The sequence below is a fragment of the Falco rusticolus genome, chromosome 11 (genome assembly GCF_015220075.1).
Source record: "Falco rusticolus isolate bFalRus1 chromosome 11, bFalRus1.pri, whole genome shotgun sequence".
NCBI lineage: Eukaryota > Metazoa > Chordata > Aves > Falconiformes > Falconidae > Falco > Falco rusticolus.
Genome location: NC_051197.1, coordinates 23,680,984 through 23,703,700, shown reverse-complemented (window position 1 = coordinate 23,703,700; position 22,717 = coordinate 23,680,984). Strand labels below are relative to the sequence as shown.

Sequence of the window (22,717 nt, the reverse complement as noted above, 5' to 3'; positions counted from 1 at the left end):
TCCTTGCAAACATTTCTGACTATCTGTATCTCTTTGCTTATTTGTATATATTTTGGAACACAGTACTGTCTAGGTTTATATTATAAAAACAACTTCTCTACTTGACATTAAGCCCAGTAAACTTTCTTTTTAAAGTTCCAGTATCTTAGATTGCTTTTCTAGACTTATTTTTGTAAACATTATTTCGCAGATGTAAGAGGTGGAAACTTAGAATTACAATATATATGGATACGTAGAAGTTTGCAAACAGCTTTGACTCTGACTTAGGATTTTCTTGTAGGGTCTGTACTCCCCAAACCTGGAGAAACTGCTTGTATACATGTGGATGACTAGGAACTTGGCTGATGCCAAGATTTTGGATATGATGCTCAAAAATAGAAACTTTATTTTTTTTAATCTGCAAGCACGTAAGAAAAGCATTTTAAACTCTATGTTGTATATCTGAAGGGATATTTAAATATTTATTATGTTATAAAATAACCTTATGCCACAGAAAAGATTTTATTAGGACTTTATGGTTTTATTGAAATGCTCTGAAGTTCCTCTCAATGAGGCAAATCCTATCCTGAGATTCTATTAATTTAATTCCTAGTCAAGAATGCACTGAAACCAACAGATGCTCAAACTGAATAAAACCTGAATAGCAATTGAATAAAAGCTCTGGGAGGTATCCCAGTACTTAAAAGGCCCCAGTTGATCCTGTCACTTCCCAGCATTTTTTAGCTCCCTATACATCACGCTTCTCTGAAGCTGGCCTGCTTTGCCATCAGCCATTCTCCCGCAATGTCAGTGGAGGAAAGTGACTTGCACTAGTTTCTGAGTGAGAAAACCCAATGTCACTGCTCTGCTCCTGGAGCTCGGAGATGGGACAGGGCTGATGACGGGAACCTTGCGGCACCCTGGGGCTGTGGGGAGCTTGCAGGCCTGGGGAGCAAAGGCCACAGCCCCACCTGAAGGCAGGTAAAAAGGCCGTAAAACAAATGTCTGACTAGAGTAAATCTAAAGAGTAATTGTGTATCTCTGAGTGTAAGGCAAGCATGTTTCATAGCAGCGCTTGCCTTACCTTTTGTTAATTAAAGAAATGCTTCATAATACAATAGCTGTCATAGATGATATAATTGCTATCACTTTGATAACTTCATTAAATTACACCGCAGGATGTAAGTCCTTCAGGGCACCTTCATTTAAGATGCTTGATATTTGTCAGTCACCATCATGAATGGGATTTTTTACTTTTTTTTTAATACCACCTACAAATGCCTGGCTCTGTTAGCTGAGTCTAGACTAGCAGGGCAGTCAGGCATGGGCTGGTGTAACTACAAGACAGAAACAGGATGGAAGGCAGATTTGCTGAGATTTTGACTAGCTTATGCACAATAATGAAGTTTGTCATTCTGCAGAAGGATTTAGGATAAGTTATGTAGTAATGGTGCTCGAATTGTGATGTTGTACTGGATAGCCAACATTTGCCATTAAAAAGCACATTATATTGTCAATGACGGATTCTACACCCAAGTGTTTCTCATCCTGCTATTCATTCCCATTCCCAGCCGAAGAGACAGCCAGTGTATTCTCAGCTTACCTTGTGGTCCAAGAGGCACAACTGTGTTGAATACCATAGGTCTGTGTAAAATGTTCAGTTTCATTAACAAGATTAATATAATGGCCTAAGCTAAACAGAAAAAAAAAAGAGGGGAAAAAAAAAAGCTTTCTGCTGGGCTGCTGAATGTATTAATTACTGCTGCTTGTTTACACATTGGTATAGCAGCAGCATGTCACAGAGTGGTTTGAGCCCACAGCCTGCTGAGGGGCATTGTCCACACAGGGAAGAAGACAACCTCTGCCTGGAGGCATTCCCCATCTTGACAGCATTTTGATACATCTCATTGTCAGTTTCATTATTTTGGTGATGGCCAGCTGCTCATTTGTCACTGTTACAATGACATGCTGTCATGCACTGGTCTTAGCAAAGCTCAGGTGTTTGCTTCTTGTTGTGCCTTGGAGAAGAGGACGCAGAACAGCCACAGCCTATACTCCTGATTTACTCAGGAATAGGAAAACTTCAGGAAGCAGCGCAAAGAATAAGAAGGTTAAGCCCTGTATGTGTTTGGTGCTGTTAGGCTGGCATTTGGGATGGACAGGTCCTTCACGTGTCCCTCAACTCCTGCTAAAGACTGCATGAATCTTTGCATGGATTTAAATTGAAGCAGACTTACTCTGAGACACTCAATTATATAAACAGCAGCAAGAGTCTATAAAACACAATTATCCCACAAGAAATAGTAGAGAAAAAAAGGGACACACTATGTTCAATAGGAGATACTGTGAGTAAAATATTTCTCTTAATGACAAACAATTGTAAAGGTTTAAAGAGTGACATTACTGTGACAAGCAATGTACCGCTCCAGTCATCTCAGATGAGGACTTCTCTCCCACTGTGTTTTATTGTTTGGGATTATTTTATTACTGGACTTCACTTAATGTAAAATTAATTACTCCTTATATCCATATTTTTTTAAACCCCACCAATTATCAAGTGTAACATTTAAAATAATTCACCAAGTGAGTTTAATGAAATTACAAATAGACTAAGTTCTGCAAATAGAACGGCTGCTTTGAGAGCAGGCTGCAGCACGCCGCCTGTATGGTGTTAGTGGAACAGGCGGTAACGATGCATGCGTATGCTAGACTTTGGAAATGAAACTTTGCTGAACTGGTGAAATACCAAGAACGATAATTAAATATGAGAGTGGTCTTGTATCAAAATATACCTTTCATCCATAAAAGCAGCACCCCAGACTGCAGTCTCTGTAGGTGCTCTCATGCTTCGTATTTTTAAAATACTTGTTTAAAGGACAGCTGTAGTATAAGTCAAGTCAATGGTGAGAAGGCTGGATGAGGGACTTATTTGGGGTTTTGAATATTTAGTAGGATAGACAAGTAAGAAGGGCTGGAGAAGGCTTACTTAATTTTTGCAGTGATCCAAGATAGACAAAGTACTTGTAAGGACTTCTTTCGGTATAGTTGCTTTTCCAGTTTTAGACGAAACTTCTGTTTTCCCTGCTTTTACCTGACTTAATGCAGAAATCATTACATACAAAGTAGATTCTGTGCTACATCCCTAAGCTACTCCAGAGCTTGAGGGGAGATCACCTTTAGCCTCCTGGGTGGTACCACGAAGGCTGAATAAAATCTCTGGAAAAATATAATTTACTTTTTAGTGCTGTGAAAATCTAGTTAAAATCTGGACTATATTGCTTATATTCCCATCATTAATGAAGTGTTAGGGGAAATCTGTCAGGATTAAAAAGTCAGGATAAAGTGGGAATAACTTTTGTGACTTCGTTAAAGCTGCAGTACACAAAACCCCCAAGGAAATTAAATCCTCAAACATGTATTAGGTTTTCCTGCAGTGTCTTTAACTGAAAACAATTTCCTCTGAAAAATGCATTAAGACTTCAGAAGCTGAAGATTTTGATACTCAGATATGTGTAAACTAAATTACATTTTGTTTCCCTGACCAATCACAATTGATGCTGGTACCATTATTGGGATTTTTACTTGTGAAAGTGCCACTGAATGCTTAACTGCTTCAGAAACGGGCAGTTATAGGGGCAGAGGGGCAGCATTCAAGGCAATGCTTTTCATGGGAAGAAGCATTTACTGACACATGCTATTGCAAACCTTCTGGCCAGAAAATGTGAATTCTTTTGTCACAGCTGAGAGCCTTTGCTCCCCAAAGGAGCCTCCCTGAAGTCACTGCAGCTGTATCTGAGAGCTGACTGTGTGAACCACATACAACGCCGTATAAATGAGATTGGTAACCAGAGCATCGAGGGAGTGGCTGCTTACAAAAATCCAGCTCTAAGGCACAGCAGTCCTTACTCCTGTACTTCTACAGGTAGGCTTTGGGATGTGTCCTTGGTCAAAGAAGTAGTCTGAAAAGAAAGAAACTTGGGAGGGGGGAAAAAAAAAAAAAAAAGACTAGGACTAAATTCTGAAACAAGTCAGTGACAACTGTCGGCAACACTGGATAAAACTGAAATAGAGAGGTGATAATGGTATGAAACAGGGAAGGAGGAGTGTGAAGAACTGAGGTCGTCAGAAAAAAAAAAGGCAATAAACAATTGAAGTTTAAAAAAGGTAACTTCTTGTTACTTTTTTTCTTTAATCTTCAAGTCATTTCCCTGAATATAAAAGCCAGAAAGCCACAGCCAGGTCTGTCTTTCATAAATGGTAAGGCATACTGGTAGTCCTGCTGGTTCCTCTTGAAAACAGCTGATAGGGAAGGTCTGCTGTTAATGCAGCTCTGCTAATTTGTGATGAGTATGTAGAAGGTCCCACTCGCCAGGAATTATGAGCGACCCACCCAGAGGCAGTTTACTTATCAATGGGGCCAAGCATCTTTCCAGGCAAGGTTCTGACTAAAAAGTACCTTTTCCCCCCTTTGCCATTTAAGCCCTCTTCCTGGGTTTCTCAGGTATTTGGCTACGGTTCCTTTCCTTTTCCTAGAACATGATATTATAGCAAAAAGTACTTGTGCCAATCTCTCCTCATAACTCTGCTTCTGACCCATCATGCCCATAGTCACTATTTTAGTCATGGTCCCCGTTTCTTTATTCCGGTTGCTAACACCCTCAGAAGGGTAACCATTATAACAGCAACAAAACACACAGCATGTCACCCATCCTTAGTCCCAGCACAGTGGATATGCTCACATGGCAAAATCGGGGAGTAACTACAACACAAAAATGCCCATCTATGCCAGCACGACTCTATCCTGTGTTGGTAGCATTAGCACTGGAAGTGTAGGGTAACAGGATCACACACTACTTACGAGTTCCCAGAGGTCTTGGCTCCTCGTTCCTACCTTTTTTTTTAATATGTGCTAACACAGTCCAAATAGCGTAACTACATTCATACACATAAAATCACACCTTCATTTTGCTGTGCATGAGGCAAAGAGTCGAGTGTCTGATCTGAAGGCAGCAGACTATCTACAACGAGGAATTTTGCACGCAGAAGAAAAGCATAAGAAAATGAAAGGTCGCTGTCTCGAGGTGGGTAAAGAAGATGGGATGGAAAAGTGCTAGATTAGAAAAAAGTGAAAAAGTGAATTACCATTAAGTCATTTTCCCTGCTGTCTAATTTCCTCTCATTCCTCCATGTGGATGTTATGCTAAATGACAAAACAAGGGGTAAAAACCAGGACAAGAACTTCTCATGCAGAACAGCCACAAGTGCAACTTTGTAAGTCCTCTTTTTCCTCCTGTCTTTTCCCCAAAAGTCTAAACATGCTCTTAAAAGGAGCGTATGTTTGTGAACCAGCGGTGGGCTGTTAATGGAACTTGACCATAATTTATTTTTATGGCTTGCAAAGTTAAGTGATTTTACTTAACATGCCATTTTTAAATCTAAATGCATGAGAATACAGAGAAGGAAAAGTATGAGATACAGCAAATGTACTAAGGAAAATTTATACATCTCCACTGAAAAATAAACTGGTGGTCTGGTTCACTGATACTGTATTTCTCCAGCATGAGGCAACTCTAGCAGGTAAGCCTCCTACAGAGTTTGATAAATAAGTCTACCTGGTTCCTCTAAAATATTTATTCAAATGAGGGAGAGATCTCACAGTTTAATACCAATTCACTTAATGGACGGACCGCTGAGTGGGTGCACTAATTGCGTTAAGACAGGTATCGCACAGAATTTTGTTTGCTGGGTGCAAAGGTTTAGTGGCAGGTCAAAACTAATTTATGTTAATTGTTTGGAGCTACTATGTCATATTTGTCATCATCACACCTAATACCCTCTACTTGACAGTTAATCTCAGCCTAGCTACTAAAAAGAAAAGGGTCCTCATATACTCGGGACCTCTAAACCCTTTCTGACTAGAGCTGCTACTAGCTCCACTAGGAAAACTCTTCAGGAAACAAAGCTCCTGTTGGTGATACAATCATCCTGAATGCTTGGTAAGATCTTTTATCAGGCTCTAGTGATTATTTTGAATTTTAAAGTAAACATTTCAAATTTTTTCCTGCTTTATTGACACCGCTGTAAGAAGTAAAGCAAGAAAATGAATTATACAAATGCACAAAGACAAACTTCATGTCTGTTGTAAAGTTATACATGGTCTTATACCTTACTCTTACTATTATTTAAGCACTAGATTGGAAAGCAATCTTTAAAAAACATATAAATCAGCTATGACTGCTATGATTTATTTGGTTTACATTCTTTTGCCTTCTTTTCAGTACCTCACACTTTTGTTGTAAACAGCTATTTATGATCACCTCTTTGTTGTTCGGACAAAAAAAATGGACAGGTCAGTAAAGACGGACAGAGTGGCCATCTGGTTAAATAACGTATTTCAAGAGGGCTACAGGAGATAAAAGAAAATCTGACAGTTCACATTTGCCTTTATCCTTCACCACGTCCAAGGATGCCCCCCAAATATGACGTATACTTGAATATATTCTTGATTTTCTTTAAAGCTAATGTGCCTAAAAATACCCATAAAATCTTCCAGATACTAACTGGAACATTATGCCTTATTTGCACAGGAAGCTTCATATTCCCACTTCTGCCTCAAACCAGCCAATTTCTAGGAGAAACATCAAGCAATTCACTGTGTGTGCCTGCAAAGCCTGGGTCATGCTGTTGTCAAATGATGAGATTCAAGGCATTGCAAACTACGTAACGGGTACAGCAAGGCTTCAGGTGGGCTCTTTTGTAAACTGCCTCATCTACACTGATCTGCCAACTGGCATTTTTCTGTAGGCTTTTTAATTTCTTTTCCCCTACTGTAATTATGAGAGGTACATCAGTGCCTAAGGCTATGTTACTATCTCTAGACTCAGGCGCTTTAAAGTAATGTCTGGTTTTTGCATCTTCTATTTTCTAGTTTGGTATTAACGCAGACGTATGTCGTGGCTTCTCAGTGTGGCAGCTGTAGGTATCCTCACTTCTCAGTGGCCCTGCCTGGCCTGAGTATGTTTGCATAAAGATAATGCATAAAAGATGTTTTCCCCACAGAAACCACAAAGTAAATGTAACAAGTAATCAATCGTCTGAACAGCAATCAGGAAACCTCTTAACGAACATCCTACACAAACACAATAATTAATCTCAGCTATGACCTGAATAGCAATTAATATAATCAGCTTCAAATGGTGTGCCTATTGTACTCGGTTTTTGGCTGTCACAGTGAGGATGTTACATGCAATATAAACATATTGGTTTGTTTTGAAGAATACTAATTTCAGGAGGGAAAGGTGACACAAATGTTTTATGCAGATCAGGTTGTTTGTTCCTACGTGTTCAGACTAAAGCAAAACACAGTGTCAATGTCAAAGCAGAACAAAAAGGATATATACACTCAGAAACTACAAAAATAACCAAGCCACCAAACCTAACACAAAGCACCCAGCAAACCCAGCTCTCTAACCACAAAGCCTCACACAAGCAATCGCGGTCTGTGAACATTAAGTGGCAGAGAAAGAGAAGTGTTTGGGCACAGGCTCAATGTAGGCAGTGTAAACTTAGCTCTCCTCTATTAATTAGTTGGACATGTAATTTTGAAAACCACAGGCTGATCCTCGTATGCTAGTATAAGTCTGCCAAATGCCATTTTACTCATTTAGTCCAGTTGAAGATAGCTAATGCAAATCTTTTGGGACAATACATTTCCTTCCCTGAATTAGTAAGTAACGCTTAAAAATTTCATAAAGTGAATTTTGAAAGTCTCATTCACTCTGCATTCATGTTGGGCAATAAAAGCAGGCAGGAAGGTTTCACTCCCCAGCAGGCAGGCTGGAGGCAGCCGGGCACGGTAACATTGATATTGCAGCACTGCAGAGGTGTTTTTAAAATATACGAGCAAAAGTGTTTTCCCTAAGGAATAAAATCATGCACCTATCTTCCAGTCACACTTCTAAGAATCTTTTCTTTTACACAGCTTTTCTTTTTACAGATCCTAACTACTAAAATTAATGTTGGAAATGCCTAAGGAAATGTGGCCGAAAACAAGCTCCTCCTTGGACAAATACAGGTAACTTACTGACTTTCAGTATCAAATATATTTAAGGATGGAATTTACTTCATACTGTTTATTTATTTAACTTGGCTGTCATTTCAAAATCATGGGGGAGGGAAAAAAGAGGAATTCCTTGTCTTTTCCCTAGTGGCAGCTCAAACTAGTTGAGATTGCACAGATGCTCTCTAGGGATTGTTAAGAAGCGCTCATCATGACATTTTTCTCAAATGACACTGAAATTGTCTACGAGTCATTAGATCCATCACTTAGATTTAACTATGCATTATGCACATTATATCAGGTACATGAAAAGGTAGGGCTGGCCAAAGGATGGAAAATTCTGACAGGTAACCGTTGAACAGTTACATGTCAAGAAGAAAATAGGTTGTTAATAATAACCTCACTTACAAAGGAAAAGGATGAGGAGCAATGTAAAAAGAAGGGGGGGAAATCAGAAAAGTAATAGGGCTAGAGGAAGGAGTGGAATACAAGACAGGAATGTGCTAACAGTGGTTCAAGAAAGACCCCAGCACAACTAATAAAACTTAACATATATTTTATTGAAGATTTTTCCTCATCAATAATTATTTTCTGCTCTTCTGTGTGGTGTCTCCACAGACAGTTCTTGTTTTCACTTCCTCCACCATGCTTCAATGCACATGTATGTTTTCCTTCTACATATAGTGTGAAAGCAAAATAAAAGTGTTCCTAATTTCTCAGCCGCTGAAAGAACACCCATTGCCATTTCTACTGTGGCCTACACGTTCTTTCCCTTTGCCAAAGAAGGAATCAGCAACTCCCAAATTCAGTTTGTTTTGTCCTCCATTCCACAGAAAATGCCATTTTTAGAAAGCAAGCCTCCTCGCTCCCTCTGCCCTCCCTGTCTCACAATGCATGGCCAGTTCCTTTGGATTCCTTTGTGGCTGCTCTTATCTGCTGGTACCAGCAAGGGCTCATTCTGCCTCCTGAGTCCCACGGGCACAGTTCACATCCAGGTCCTGCTGCTCCAGGGACCCCAGCAGCCGCGCTGTCCTCAGATAGCCTCCGGGATCTTCTCCTCTGCGCTCGCAGGCATAAGGCAGGCAGATGGGCTCTCAGATGGTGATGAGGACAGCAAGGCACAGGATGTGCAGCGTCCCTTGTAGAGAGTGAGTAGGAACAGACTATGAAAGGGGGGTCAAGCAGTTTCCAGCCATGCTTTGAAGAGGACAAGAGATCGTAGCTCATGAAGAAGTTTGAGATTTCAAAGTCTGGGCTCAAACTCAAAATTTTTAAATTCTAAGATTTTACTTGAAAGAAAATTTACACTTACAATTATTTCTGTATTTAGCATATAAGTTGTTAAAATGACACAAAACACTGATATTTTTTTTTTCTTGGGGGAGGGTAAAAAGAAAAGAAAAAGTCAGATACACAAAAGAGAGGAATGGCAGCACTACACTAGATAGACCATGACTTTTACTTGTGAGATTTTCATACTTGCAGTGAAATCAACCTTTTTATTTCAGTAGGTAACATCTTCTATTAAAAAAAAAAAACAAAACACCAAAATAAAACAAACAAAAAAACCCTAGCTCTACAGACCGTCTCTAGCCAGTTCAGTTGCTGCGGTATAAATGAGTGGGTTAAGTATGTTAAGGGTATCCCTGCTGAAATGTAAAATGCAAGTGCTGAGTAGCCAGCCAAGCCGTATGAAAGCATACCAGCTGGGCTGGGACAGGAAAGGAGGAAGGTCAGGAACTCTGAAAAGAAAGAGGATCAATACAAAAGTCTTGAGAGGAATTAATTTGAGCCCAATGGAGAAACAGAACACTACCTTAGGTGAACTGTCAGAGGCAGCTGCCTGTTCTAAAAATAATAGTGCTTGCTCTTTTGCTCAAGTTTCTTTTTCTCTTTTTTTTTTTTTTTAATTTCCTTTCCTTTTCTGTTTTCTCTTGATTGATAACAGAAAAAATTGCTGTTTTCTTTTCTTCTCCCCCCCCCCCCCCATATGCTATTTCAAAACTGCTGAAATCTGGCAAGAGCAAAAAGGTGAGAAAAATAAAAGATTAAAAACGTTAAAGTATATTCAGCAGCCAGGAAGCTGACCCAAAACTTCAGGTAACAAGTTCATGCAGGTGTCAACTTAAAGTTCAGATGGATCAACATTTGAAGTGAATTTTCTGCAGGGTTTTTAGAGAGAAAGGTAAGAAATGTGGCAATAAAACTAGAAGAAAGCTTTCGAGCTTCCTTTGGGCATGCAGTCTGCTCCGCAGCTCAATTTAGCTGGAAGAGATATTCAAATAGTCCAGATTTTTCTTTCTGCATTTTCTCAGATATTGTTTATTAATTAAGGGGTATTAGTGAGAAACCACACTAATACTCTTCCCCTCTGAAGAATGGCTTGCTTTCCCTAGACTTGGTATCAAGGGAGAGCTCCAGTATGGGTCCTGGGCAAGGTGCAAGGTGCAGAAGGAAGGAGAGGAAGCACAAAGCTCACTCCACGTCATCCCCCCGCTCTCCCATCTCTCTGCCCTTCCTGAAGCTAAATTTTGTCTAAAGGCTTTAATAACCCTTACCATGGTGGGGCCTGGATCACTGGGACCATGAGCAGTTTCTGAAAAATAGAAATGCTGATCAAGAACAAGACAGCAGGACTAACTCTGCTAAAGCCAATCATGTTAGTCTGGATTTAACTTGTGCAAACCAGAGCAGAGCATGGACCTGAACAGCTGGACAACAGTAATTACTGTACAGAAGGCAATGTTGTGTAAACCTTAGTCCTTCAGAGTCTCTTCATTCAAATCTTTAGCTTTAAGGAATCTTTGTATTTTCAACTTAGTTACAGCTATGATGTACAATGGGATATGCTGCATGCTAAAGACCTCGGCTATCAATTAGTAATAGGCGGGAATGAAAGATTAATATCTAATGTATGACTGATACCGTCTCCAGTGAGAATGGCTGGGTATTTTACGTGCATGGCTGCATTTCTGGGGAAGACACAGTGAGCTGCTTGATGCCCACAGCAGTTGGCACTGAACAGTTGGCAGCTTCTTCATCTCCCTCTCAGGAGAGCGCGCGCTTTACACCAGGGCTTGGTTTCATGTTTAAATCTTGCAAAACCTGCCATGGAGAATGACACTGATGGTCGGTGAAGAGATGTTCAGCAAAGGCACCCATGTCAGACACGGTGAGAAAGAAATGTTGCCTGTGTGGTTTAAGTGACTGCTCCAAAATAGGTTAAACCTCCTGTGGTACAGTCACCAGTGGATTTGGTGGGGCCTGGGGGACATTTGCACTGGTGCAAGATCCTGTCCCACCGGCAGGGCAGGAGGAGCCTGGCCCCACAGCTTGTCCCTGTCCCCACAGCCTTTCCCTGTCCCCACAGCTTGTCCTTAACCCCAGCACAAGAGCCCCAGGTGGCAGGGGCACAGTGAGTGGGGCCACTCCCCCCCACCTTTATTTCCAAATGCCTCTGTTCAGAGATAAAATGATATCTAAGGCAGCTTAATGCTCTGAACATGTCAATGCAAGTGTGTATCATAGACTTGTTGATAACCTAAACTCTCAGGTATATAGCTAACTTTTTCAACGAATGGCTTACATAATTTGTAGACACCTGAAATGGAGAATAACAAAGCTTTTCTTCTAGAAAAGTTGTTTTTGAGAAATATTTCATTACAAAAAGCCAAAAGCCAGCAAGACTGCTTTCCTTACATGCATGGCAGCAGCTAACACATGCAGTGCAAATGTGTCTATTATTTACTAGCCACCTAAAGCTCGATCAGCACCAGTGGTGAACCAGACTGAATCTTATCAGAAAAAACATTCTGACACCAAGCTGCTTTTCTCACAGATAAAGTTTTCCTGGATTCTGCCAGGCTCCGCAATGAGAACTGGAGAAATGTGCAGGATGGCGGACAAGCTCTCCACAAACAGGCACACAGAAGCAGCCTGTGCTAATCATTGGGGCTGCTGGCACACTCTTAACCTTCTCACCAACAGCTGTGAAAACACTTTTTTCAGATCTGAAAAAAAAGAACTGCAGTTTTATTTTTTCCTCAAAAAGTTCCAGAAACAGTAATATGACCTTTTGGGAAATAGTATAGAAAATGGGAGAGACAATGGGTCCTTTGAAACAAAGAATCAATGGGGGAAACGGAAAAAGAATTTGTCAGTGAAAAATTATCTTACATAATCCACCGCCCTCATAAAAATTGCACTTGCTGTGTTAGGGAATAAATTGGCTGTCGTTCTGTGGCAGGAGAGCGGCAGTAGAGTGTACTGCAGTCTTTAATGGGGACACACAACTTGGGATATTTTGGGCTTGGCAATTTACATAAGTGAAGAGCGTAATCCTGTGCGTGCCGGGCTCCGGAGCAACGGAGAAAGCAGGGAAGCAAGAGAAGGAACTGCCTGACTGCCATGTGTCCCCATAGCTCCTGTGTAGAAAAGAAATGAATGGAAGGTGAACTGGCTGTCTGTATCACTGGCCAGGCAGCTGGCACAGTGGGCTTGCTAGGGCACTGCCACCTGGCTTTTCTGCTTGCTGGTCAAGTTAAAGACTCCAACAGTTATGAAGAAGACCTGAGCTTGTTGTTCCTCTCTTGACAGCCTATCACACCTTTTGAGAGATATTTTTGGAAACTGTCTATCACACAGTTGATTTTTAAGCATGGTTTGTGGAATTTGGTGGCAGTTAACAGAAACGCCAAAGGATAAACAGAGCTGAATTCATGTAGAGTGTCTTGGACTGCAGGTAATAGTCATACAATGGCACCAAAACCTGAAGAGTCAGACTTGGAAAATACCTAAATACTACAGGTACAGAGCATCAACAACAAAAGTAAAAACATTCTTTGTGAGTGGTGGAACACTATGAACCTCCACAACAGGGATTTAGCGAGCATGCATCTTGGTGGAGCATCAGCTCCAAAAAGCATTCTCTGCCTTCCTCTCCCAAGCGACCTAACCTCAGGAGAAGACACCACCAGAGCCTGCCTTCACCCAGCAAAGCAGCTGCAACCCCACCACCCCGTTTGAAGCCCCTGTTATCCTTGGGGCATTAAGGGGCTGTTCCTATACCCTTTTGGTGCTAAGATCATTTGAGAAAGAAGTTCTAGTAAGATGTAGGTACGCTGCGTATCAAAGGATTCAGTTAAAGCCCTTTGTCCTACACCTGGTGTGTTTTACCCTCTTAATACACAGATGAACACAGGCGAGAGTATTCTATTTAATGTTCCGCCATACACGAAAAGAGATCTCCAGTCCCCTGGGAACACTGTCTTTCATTTCAGCGTAGCCTGGATCACCACTTTTCTCTCAAATGGATGCAATTTCCATACCTAATACTGGTTACTCTTATTCACAATTTCTGGTTTTCTGCTGGGAAGTCTCAGTTGAGAGTGAAGTGTTATTATGTCAGACATTGTACAGATCCATTTAGCGCTGCAGAGACAGAGCCATAAAGCATCTATGAAAAACCCACCAGAGGCACTGGTGACGGGGAGACAGGGAAATACTACGCGGTTTGCTGAAAGCAGTTTGCAATCCAGCAAGAACAGGAAAAAAAAAGAAATTTCCAGAGACCCAATGAGGCTGCAATTCAGTCGTGAGGTTAAAATCAGAAGTCTCAGGAAATCTTAACTTTGATTAATGAAAAGCAAGGTATTACCTGAACCTATCATCTTGTGACTTGCTAGCTTCGCTCTGTAGGGATTATATTCAGCCTGGTGAGGTTTCTGTTATCTTTTTCATCACAGTTATTCAATCACTCACAAGGAATAAAATGTATTAATTAGAAAATTCATATTTATTTGAAAATGCACAAAGCCAGAAAGTATGTTTCTGTTTTTGAAATGCATTATTTCATTCTTTGTCTTGATTTCTTTAAGCAACTGCAGTCTTATTACTGTAATATCTGGTAGGTAAGTAGGTCTAAATGGAAAGCTCAAGAAGAAGAACCAGTAAGTAAATATGGTGAAAAGTATTTGATTTTGGAAAAGGGCTAGTAAGGTTTCAAATCTTTCCATACCATGCCTATTAAACATAGCTATATGTCCATGTGTATAAAATATAATGTAGAGAATTTGATCATTTTAATTAAGATGATGAGCATAGTAAATTAAGAAATAATATTCTTTCCCAATCTTGAGATAAAAAGATGCATCTGCTAAAAACTGGTAGAGCTCAGACTAATATAAAGTTTTCTGTATAGCCTTATAGCTGCCATTTTCCAGAAAAGCCAGAGTTCTTAGGGAATCAGAAATACTTCATGCTTTTAAAATCTTTATGAATCTACTACGAAAAGAAATCATAGCATGGCAGTATGCTTAGAAAAAAATCACAAAGCTAGCATTCTCTTTAAATGCTGATAAAATTTATCATTCATGGTAATAAAATTCAAATTCAGTAGACTTTTTTTTTTGGTCCTTATGGTGACATTACTGAACAAGTAAGTAAAACACCTCCCAGATTTATCTGTGCTTGGTTATTTGAGTGAGATTTAGTCAATTACTGCTAAAGATAAAACCCCCAAATTACTACCCGTACAAAATGGAAAAGTACAGGATTTTTTTCCTCCATTCCCCCCCCCCCCTCCATAATCTAGACATAGGGTGGTACTTTGGATATAGCTAATTTCACTGCTGCCAGTACAGGTTTGCCCACTGGTTAGACAGTCCGCTTTTCTTGTGTGGGGTGTCAGAAACGAACACGAGAGAAATGAACACAGAGAAAAAAGTGCTTTACAGTTAGAGTCATGGGAATTGCTGGGAGGATTGGGCAGACACCACAGCTGAAACAATTTTTTCCTTTTTAAAAAGATAATGTTTCAATTTGATATTGTCACTTCAAAACAAACACAAGCAGCTAAAATTTCCTTAAAGGAAACATTACTTTCTTAAAAGACTGGTCTTAAAGTTTATTTAGATGCTGCTTTTTTGGAACCTGTATAACTCATAGCAGAGAGATAATGTGTTGAAAGGTGCATGGTTTGTTAGCAGAAAATAGTCATAAGTACAATCCCGCTCTCCCCACTCTGCCATTTATACAGTGGAGCTGGCTGGGCTGCCAGCTCTTCTATCCAAGAATACATTAGCAATTCATCAAAAGAGCAAATGTCATTATACACGGGAAGCCCATGGAATTATTTTGCATTTGATTTCCAGCTCTGATAACATTATTATTGATTTAAATATTCTCCAGCATAACATGTGCTAGACACAAAGGATCATTGTATTTTTTAACTTCCAATCACAGTAATCCTGAGTTGCCCAAATACCGATGGCTTTAATAAAACTGAATATATAAACCCCTCAAGTCATATTTCTAGGCTGTTAACTAATGAACTTCATCAGAAGCTCACAGACCAAAGTGTGATTTCTGAAATATCTAAGAATGCAGTCCTAAAATAGCTGTGCCTGTATACTGTATACCAAAAAAAGCCAGGAATCCTTTACGGCAAAAATCCATTTTAGGTAGAAGTCGTGCAAATCAGGAAGGAGACATCTCCTGTGTTGCCCGTCCCCAGCAGAGAAGGGCACAGCGAGGCCGGCACAGCTGTCACACAGCCCAGCCTCCCCCGGCAGCGAGGCCGGGCCTCCCTGGGAGCACAGACGGCTGCTGCCTCCATTAAAAACTTCCATTTTATGAGGAAAAACAGGAGAAGACCAAGCAGGTAGAGAAGAAACACGACCATTTTGTCTTAGAGCGAGAGGGTTTTTTTACTGTATTCCTTAGAAATTTAAGTTTGTGCTTTATTTAAAGCACAGAACTGCCTGGCTGCAGTGTTGGGTGTACAACTGGAGGTCACCCAGGTGCCACAAGAAGGGTGCTCCTCAGAATGTCTCCGACAGCCATTGTATGTCTCAGGCCCCACCTGACCTGACCCGTGTGTGTGTGTGTGGTGCCTGTGGTGCATGGCTGCATCTTTGCTACATCTTCCGAGGACTGGCTGCTGTGGGTTCGGCAGCCTGGATGCACAAGAGTTTCTGCCAGTATGAGTGGTCCAGAAGAAGGAATAAATTGCAAGTGCATAAAACAGACATCACAGGTTGCCTCAGGAAGCTTACAGTGTTGCAGAAAACAAGGACTTGTTGGCTAGCCTTTGGTCCTCTTGAAGGATAAACAGTGTAAGTCATCACCTGAATGTGAAAGAGACTTGGCAGGAGACTGGGGCACAAAGCAATTTTGACAGTGGTTAGCAAGATGTCCAAAAGAAAGATGGGGAGTTGTTTCTGCAGCTAGTGAAACACTATATTCTTCCATGGTGGGACAGGCAGGGCTACAGCTTGCGGCAATTTAAGGCTGCATATGGATCTAAATCAACACAGCTGCTGAAGGAACTGGGGAAAGGAACCAAAAGATCTCATGGCTCCACGTGGGCATGTCTGAGAGGGCCAGCTGGGATGTTGCCACAAGGCCAAGATAAAACAACAAGTGAGGGTGAGAACTTGGTATGAGAAAGCATGAGTCTACGATTCCGTGGTTAGTCTGTTTATAACTAGTATTGGATACACAGGAGAACTGATGCTGAAAGAATTCGATCCCTCTCTCTGTAAATGGCAAAACAACAGGCAAGCAAGCAAACAAACAACCGGAAAAAAAAAAAAAAAAACCACTAGAGAAGGAGCTTTGTTTAGATAAATGCACCCATCCAAAACCAACAGACATGAAGAGCTGCTGGAGCCAGACGCGATAACACTTCCAGATCATGAAGGGCTTTGACATCTACTCCCCAGTGACTCTGGCTGGAGGGATGCAAGTCACGGCCCCCCCAAGAGGTCAGAGACCCACAGCAGAGCTGGCAGACTAGACTGGCTGCTCGCTTCCATGAAAACTCATCAGCTTAGCTGACCACCGTCAGCTGCGGGTTAAGGCAAATCAAGAGACCTCAGGCTGAAGTGGTGGGGGAGTCCTCTCTGTGGTCTCTGCTGAGGGGAAGTGTGCAATAAACATAGAATCACAGAACCATTTAGGTTGGAAAAGACCTTTCAGATGAAGTCCAACTGTTAACCCAGGACTGCCAAGACCATCACTAAACCATGCCCCTAAGTGCCGCAACTACACATTTTTCAAACGCCTCCAGAAATTGTGATTACACTACCTCCTTGGGCACTGTTCCAGTGCTTGACCACCCTTTCACTGAAGATGTTTTTCCTAATATCCAATCTAAACCTTCCCTGGCACAACTAGAGGCTGTTTCCTCTTGTCCTGTCACTTGTTATCTGGGAGAAGAGACTGACACCCACCTCGCTACAGCCTCCTGCCAGGTAGCTGTAGAGAGCAGTAAGATGCCCCCTGAGCCTCCTCCTCTCCAGGCTAAACAGCCCCAGCTCCCTCAGCCGTTCCTCATCAGACTTGTGCTCCAGACCCTTCCCCAGCCTCGCTGCCCGTCCGTGGACACGCTCCAGCCCCTCTGTGTCCCTCCTGCAGTGAGGGGCCCACAACTGAACACGGTATTCCAGATGCGGCCTCACCAGTGCCAAGGACAGGGGGGCAACCACTTTCCTTGTCCTGCTGGCCACCCTGTTTTGGATACAAGCCAGGATGCTGTCAGCCTCCTTGGCCGCCTGGGCACACTGCTGGCTCATGTTCAGCCAGCTGCTGACCAGCACCCCCAGGCCCTTTTTTGCCAGGCAGCTTTCCAGCCACTCCGCCCCAAGCCTGTAGCGTTGTGTGGGGCTGGTGTGACCCAAGTGCAACCACAGCAAGGATGGAGAGGAGCAGCCATCAGCAAGGATGTGCTATCTTGATCCATGTGGCGAACACATTGAGGTTTTAAAGACACTGGAAACATCAGGCTCTGGAGAACTAGAAAACCTCCAGAGGTGGTGGCCAGTAGACACGCCAATAGCAACAAATATTCTAAGATTACCACCTCTGCTCCAGATGCTTTACCAGATCAACTTATGCTTTATTGAAATGTATGTCTCGCTTCAGCCTCGATTACTGGAATGATGGAGTCTATCTCACCTTTATCAGCAACAAAGGAGGACTGTGATCCCAAGAGAAGAGAACATGGGACATCTAACGAAATGCAGGCTACTGTGTTTTCCAGTCCCTGCTGGCAAAGCTCAGCTTTGTCACATTTAGCCACAGACAGGTTACAATTATTTTCTGTTTTCTTTTATTCTCACTTAGTGAATTACAGTGGAAAAGTTTTGTTAATCAGAACTAACTTGCTTCTGCCACACTGGTAATTACATACATAACTGCCTACATGCTATATCAAAATTCAATGATCCCATACCTAGAAAAACACATGTATGTGGGCTAGGGAAAGAGTGGGCTGAGGACAGGTACAAATAGCGTGATTTAGTTAGCTTGTCTGAATGTTAAGCTTCATTTATTCTAAGATAGCTATTTATTTATGGGTTTGGTTTCTTACCATATAAAATATGCACTTTTTAATAAAATTAAAGTATCCTCTACTGAGAAAGCATCAAAATCCGACTCCAGATATCCAAGAATGACAGTGGATTTACTCTGCTTGATTTATTTCTTGAAGTTTTATCCACCCACATCTTTCTCAGGTGCTACCATTCTGCTTCTAGTTTCACATGTTAATGGGAGTATTATCCTTCTAAAAAGAAGCATTCCTCAAATCCTATGTAATCTCAACGCTAGACTGTTACTTCTAAAAATGTCAAAAATGCAGTCCACAAACATATTTTTCATCATATAAAAACACAATATTGATGGAATGCTCCACTTCTGAATAACTAAAGTGAGAGTATCATAACGTTTATTTTTTTTAACTCTTTTTTAGGTTCACTTTTTTTGAGAGCCATAGTACAAGCTTCTCCTCACTGTGGATCCAGCTTTCAGGAATGAGGAGATAATTAGGTGAGGATGAATTTTCTATTTGAAACTCCCCACAAATTTACCCAATTAAGGTCAGTGATGCTGATTGTCTGTTAACCAAGAGCTTAAGTGAGCTTGTCAAGGCTAACCTGTGGCTGTTTTTAAAGGTTTGGAAGGCTGTGGTGGCTCCTAGTCATTTCTGAGCAAGGTAAACTTCAGATCTCTTGAATAGGACTTGGATGGGGTTTTTATTCTCCTAGATTTTTTGTGGATATTGATTATGGATAGCATTTTGTGGGTAGTCACTATGTTTATTTCTAACCTTGTTGCTTACCTGTAGAAATTGTTGTGTGCTAACCTCTGCTGTGTGTGTTGCTGTGCATGTTCTTGCTGGAAGTACTATCAGCAAGTGGTGATGTGGGAGGCCAGAGGAGAAAATTGGTAGGAGAGAAATTGCTTGTTTAATGTCATGCTGTTGCTGGAGCTGGTACTTATACTATGGGTCTGTTCTGGATGCCCTCGGTGGAAGTGCTTTGACTCGGTTATGCAGTAATGTTGGCTCTCAAGCTCTCAGAGCTGAAAGATCATGAGGTTGTGGTACCCCCTTAGCTCACCAGTAAAGGCTGCAGTGCACTGTGAGACAGCAACTCAAAAAGTCAAAGAGCAAGCCTGGCATGTGGGACAGCAAGCAGCAGCATGGCCGAAGTCCTACAGTACTCGCAATCAGAATTTCTCTTCCTATAATTTGATACGTACCCTGGAAGAAAACCAACTTTTAACAATATGTGGTTTTATAACTTGCTAATGAGACACTTAAAATTAAGTTTACGTAACAAAGGACTCTGTATTAATCAAAAAATATCCTATTCCATAAAGGAATGGTAAGAGCCTGCCCTTGACATCAGATGCTCTAAAAGCACCTCTCTGCCATACCAACTGTTTTTCAAGCACTGTTACAAGCACATGCTACTTCTAATAAGTGATGTAAAATATCAGTTGCTAAAACTTTATCAGAAAAGCTTCTTCCTAGATAAATTTGAGAATGTCTATACTGTATTTCACTTAAAACTAACTTCTAAGTAGGTCTCCTTACACTTTGAGGAGTTCAGTGCCTACTAAAGCATTTTTGAAATATTTTCTGTGGTAAACCAAAGCCCATTCAAGTTAATAAAAGAACCACAGAGAAAACACAATGCATAGGGAGCAGAAACTTTCATGGGGAAAAAAAATACAATATTAGGATACAAAAAGAATAGGCTAGAGACACTGGAAATACTGAGATGCTGCTCCATAAATCACTGTTGTATCCTCTCTTAAAATATACTTTTGCTTACTTCACCTGCCATAGGGCATAGCAGAAATAGAAAAGACTCAAAATCAGGTGATGGAAGCAACTAGATATCTGGGCTGACTTCTACAGGAGAAAAAATGAGACCTTGGTATCGTATAGGGAGAAATATAACAGCATAGTGTGACTTGCACAGAAATAGTAAATAAAGTGCTCTATTTGTTCTTTTATATAACAAAATGAGACAAATTGGTGAAACACAAAGGTAATATCTTTAAAACTTATTACTGATGGAACTTGCTTCTATGATGTTTAACTGAAAGCCTGGCCACTGCAAAAAACATGACAAACATGCAAGGTAGAAATGGAAGGGAGCACCTTTTAGGTCAAGGCAGATTCTGGATTTATGTTGGTTGTTGCAGAAGGCAGAATTTAGTACTGCAAGAGTATAAAACAGCTATTTAAAACTTGAAAAGAAAAAAAGTAACAACTCTGTTTCAAAAATAGTTTTGAACTCTCAAAAGGTCAAATCCAGCCCCAGAACAGCAGGTACAAAGTATACACAAGCTGAATTTGGTTCTAGAAGTGTATGACTTTATCTTTCATATCCAAGGTTTTACTGTGCTTATTTATTTATTTATTATTAAAGCTTGGACTGAGTTGTTTTTCTCAGCACAGTCCCATATGCTTTAATGTGACTATCGTATTTTATTTGTGCATTTTAGTCAAATGCATTAGTCATGTATAAGAGATGACCTTGTAAGGGATAACTTTGAAAGTGGGAGAATATTACAATATTATGAAAGGAAATCTAATTAAAATGATATAAAGTTAATAAAAACAGAGCGTTAAATAAAACCTAAGAAAAACATGCTCAGGGAGGGCACTAACTCTAAATGGAAGTATGCAGTGAATACTGTCATTCTGAATTATTTTTGCCCGAAGTATGTCTATTGCTATGGGCATTTGCAACTGAATACAGTTAGCATGTCCCACTCTGTCAAATACAGAGCCATCTATTTCACACTAACTCTTATTGCAGTATTAAAATAACCCACCCTGAAATAAAAAATGGACCATTAGAAAATACTTAATCAATAGCGATTGCAAAATCCAAACCAACTGAAATAAGAAATAAAATTACTACTTTCTCGTAAGTAAGAAAGCCTGGTGGACTGCATTATCCATTGACATCAGGGCTACAGGACTGCAGAAAACATGTACAACGCCAAAAAGTCGAAAAGGTACAACCTGTGATCCAATGCAGGCTCCAGCATTCTCTGGAATGTGGGATGGCAAACTTATTTCATGTGGCAGTAATGCTATTGGAGGTGCAGTGCAGCTGTGGTTATTAGTAATGCTGAACGGAGCAGTGGGGAACATGGGGTTAGTGTGGCTCTTCTGCCGTCCCTGCACGAGCGGCAATGGCATCACCAATTTGTTCCAGGAGCGCAATAGGCTCACTCTGTACAAGCCAATATAACGAGGTTAGCCCTGCCCTCGGTGCCAAAGATGTGCACTGCCATGTCTGAGCCCAGAAACCACCATGGATGCCATGACAGCCTGTTCCTTCCCTAGCCACGGGGTTGTAGACAGTGGATAAATGGAGGTTGTGCTTATGGTTCTGGAAGCCCCAAAAGAGTGAAGAGACATATTTATACCCATGCCAATGCAGAGAAGTAAAACATGCCAAATTCTGGCATCTAACTTGCACTGAAAACTCAGCAAATGCATCATTACAGCCAATATGTACAATATTGCCTGAGGATGTGACCATGGCAATTTGCACGTCCTCAGGAAAACTAGTGATTATTTCAACATGGCCAGAAGACAAACTCCTGACAAGATAGAAACAGAATGAAGAAAAAAAATCCTCCGTAACATAAACACCACCAACACATATGAATCTGATTAAATGCTGCCCTCACTGAGAAGAGCGGAGCTTTACATGCAGAAGCTGTGCCATACCTCAAATAAACACTCAAGCTATTTACCCCACACATGGTTAAACTGAAAATTGTGTTATCCCCTTTTCAGCCTAAATTATGGGCAGACCTTCGCATACGAAGCCTGACTTTGGAAACGTGCCGACCATGTGTCACTGCCTCTTTGCAGTGATGATGTGATTTTGATTAGCGTGTGGCGGTGCAAGGGGGATGCTGATTGTAAAGAGCAATCCCATCACCTGACAATAGCTCCGTGATGAAATCTTCTTCACAGATTAAAGAGGGAAGGGCAATAACTCACCAGAAAAAGCAGAACTGTCTGCTTAATTACTTGAAAAATGTCTCAGCCACTACCTTTTATGACACCTGGCGGGTATAAACATGTCCACAGTTTTAATTAATTTTACCTCTTCTTTCATTGCACCTGTATAGCCTGGAGAAACAGAATTCTAATGAAATTGCAATCGACCATTTCTACTGGAGTTTGACACACACTTTGGCAATAACCAGAAATTGGGGCATTTCCATGAGTTTAATTAGGAAGAGAGAGTGTACTTGGAAAAATACTTCCCCACAATTATAATTATTCCAAATCAAGCCACAGTATAAACTCTTCTCTTAATTCTTATAACATTGCTTTTCAGTGTCCATTTTAAT

The 22,717-nt window shown here is 41.0% G+C and overlaps 1 protein-coding gene across 5 annotated transcripts in view; it reads right to left on the bottom strand.

Annotated features, from left to right (window-relative positions):
• The window catches only part of NTNG1 (netrin G1), a 158,779-nt gene that overhangs the window by 105,660 nt on the left and 30,402 nt on the right, over nucleotides 1-22,717 (bottom strand). The window lies entirely within an intron of this gene.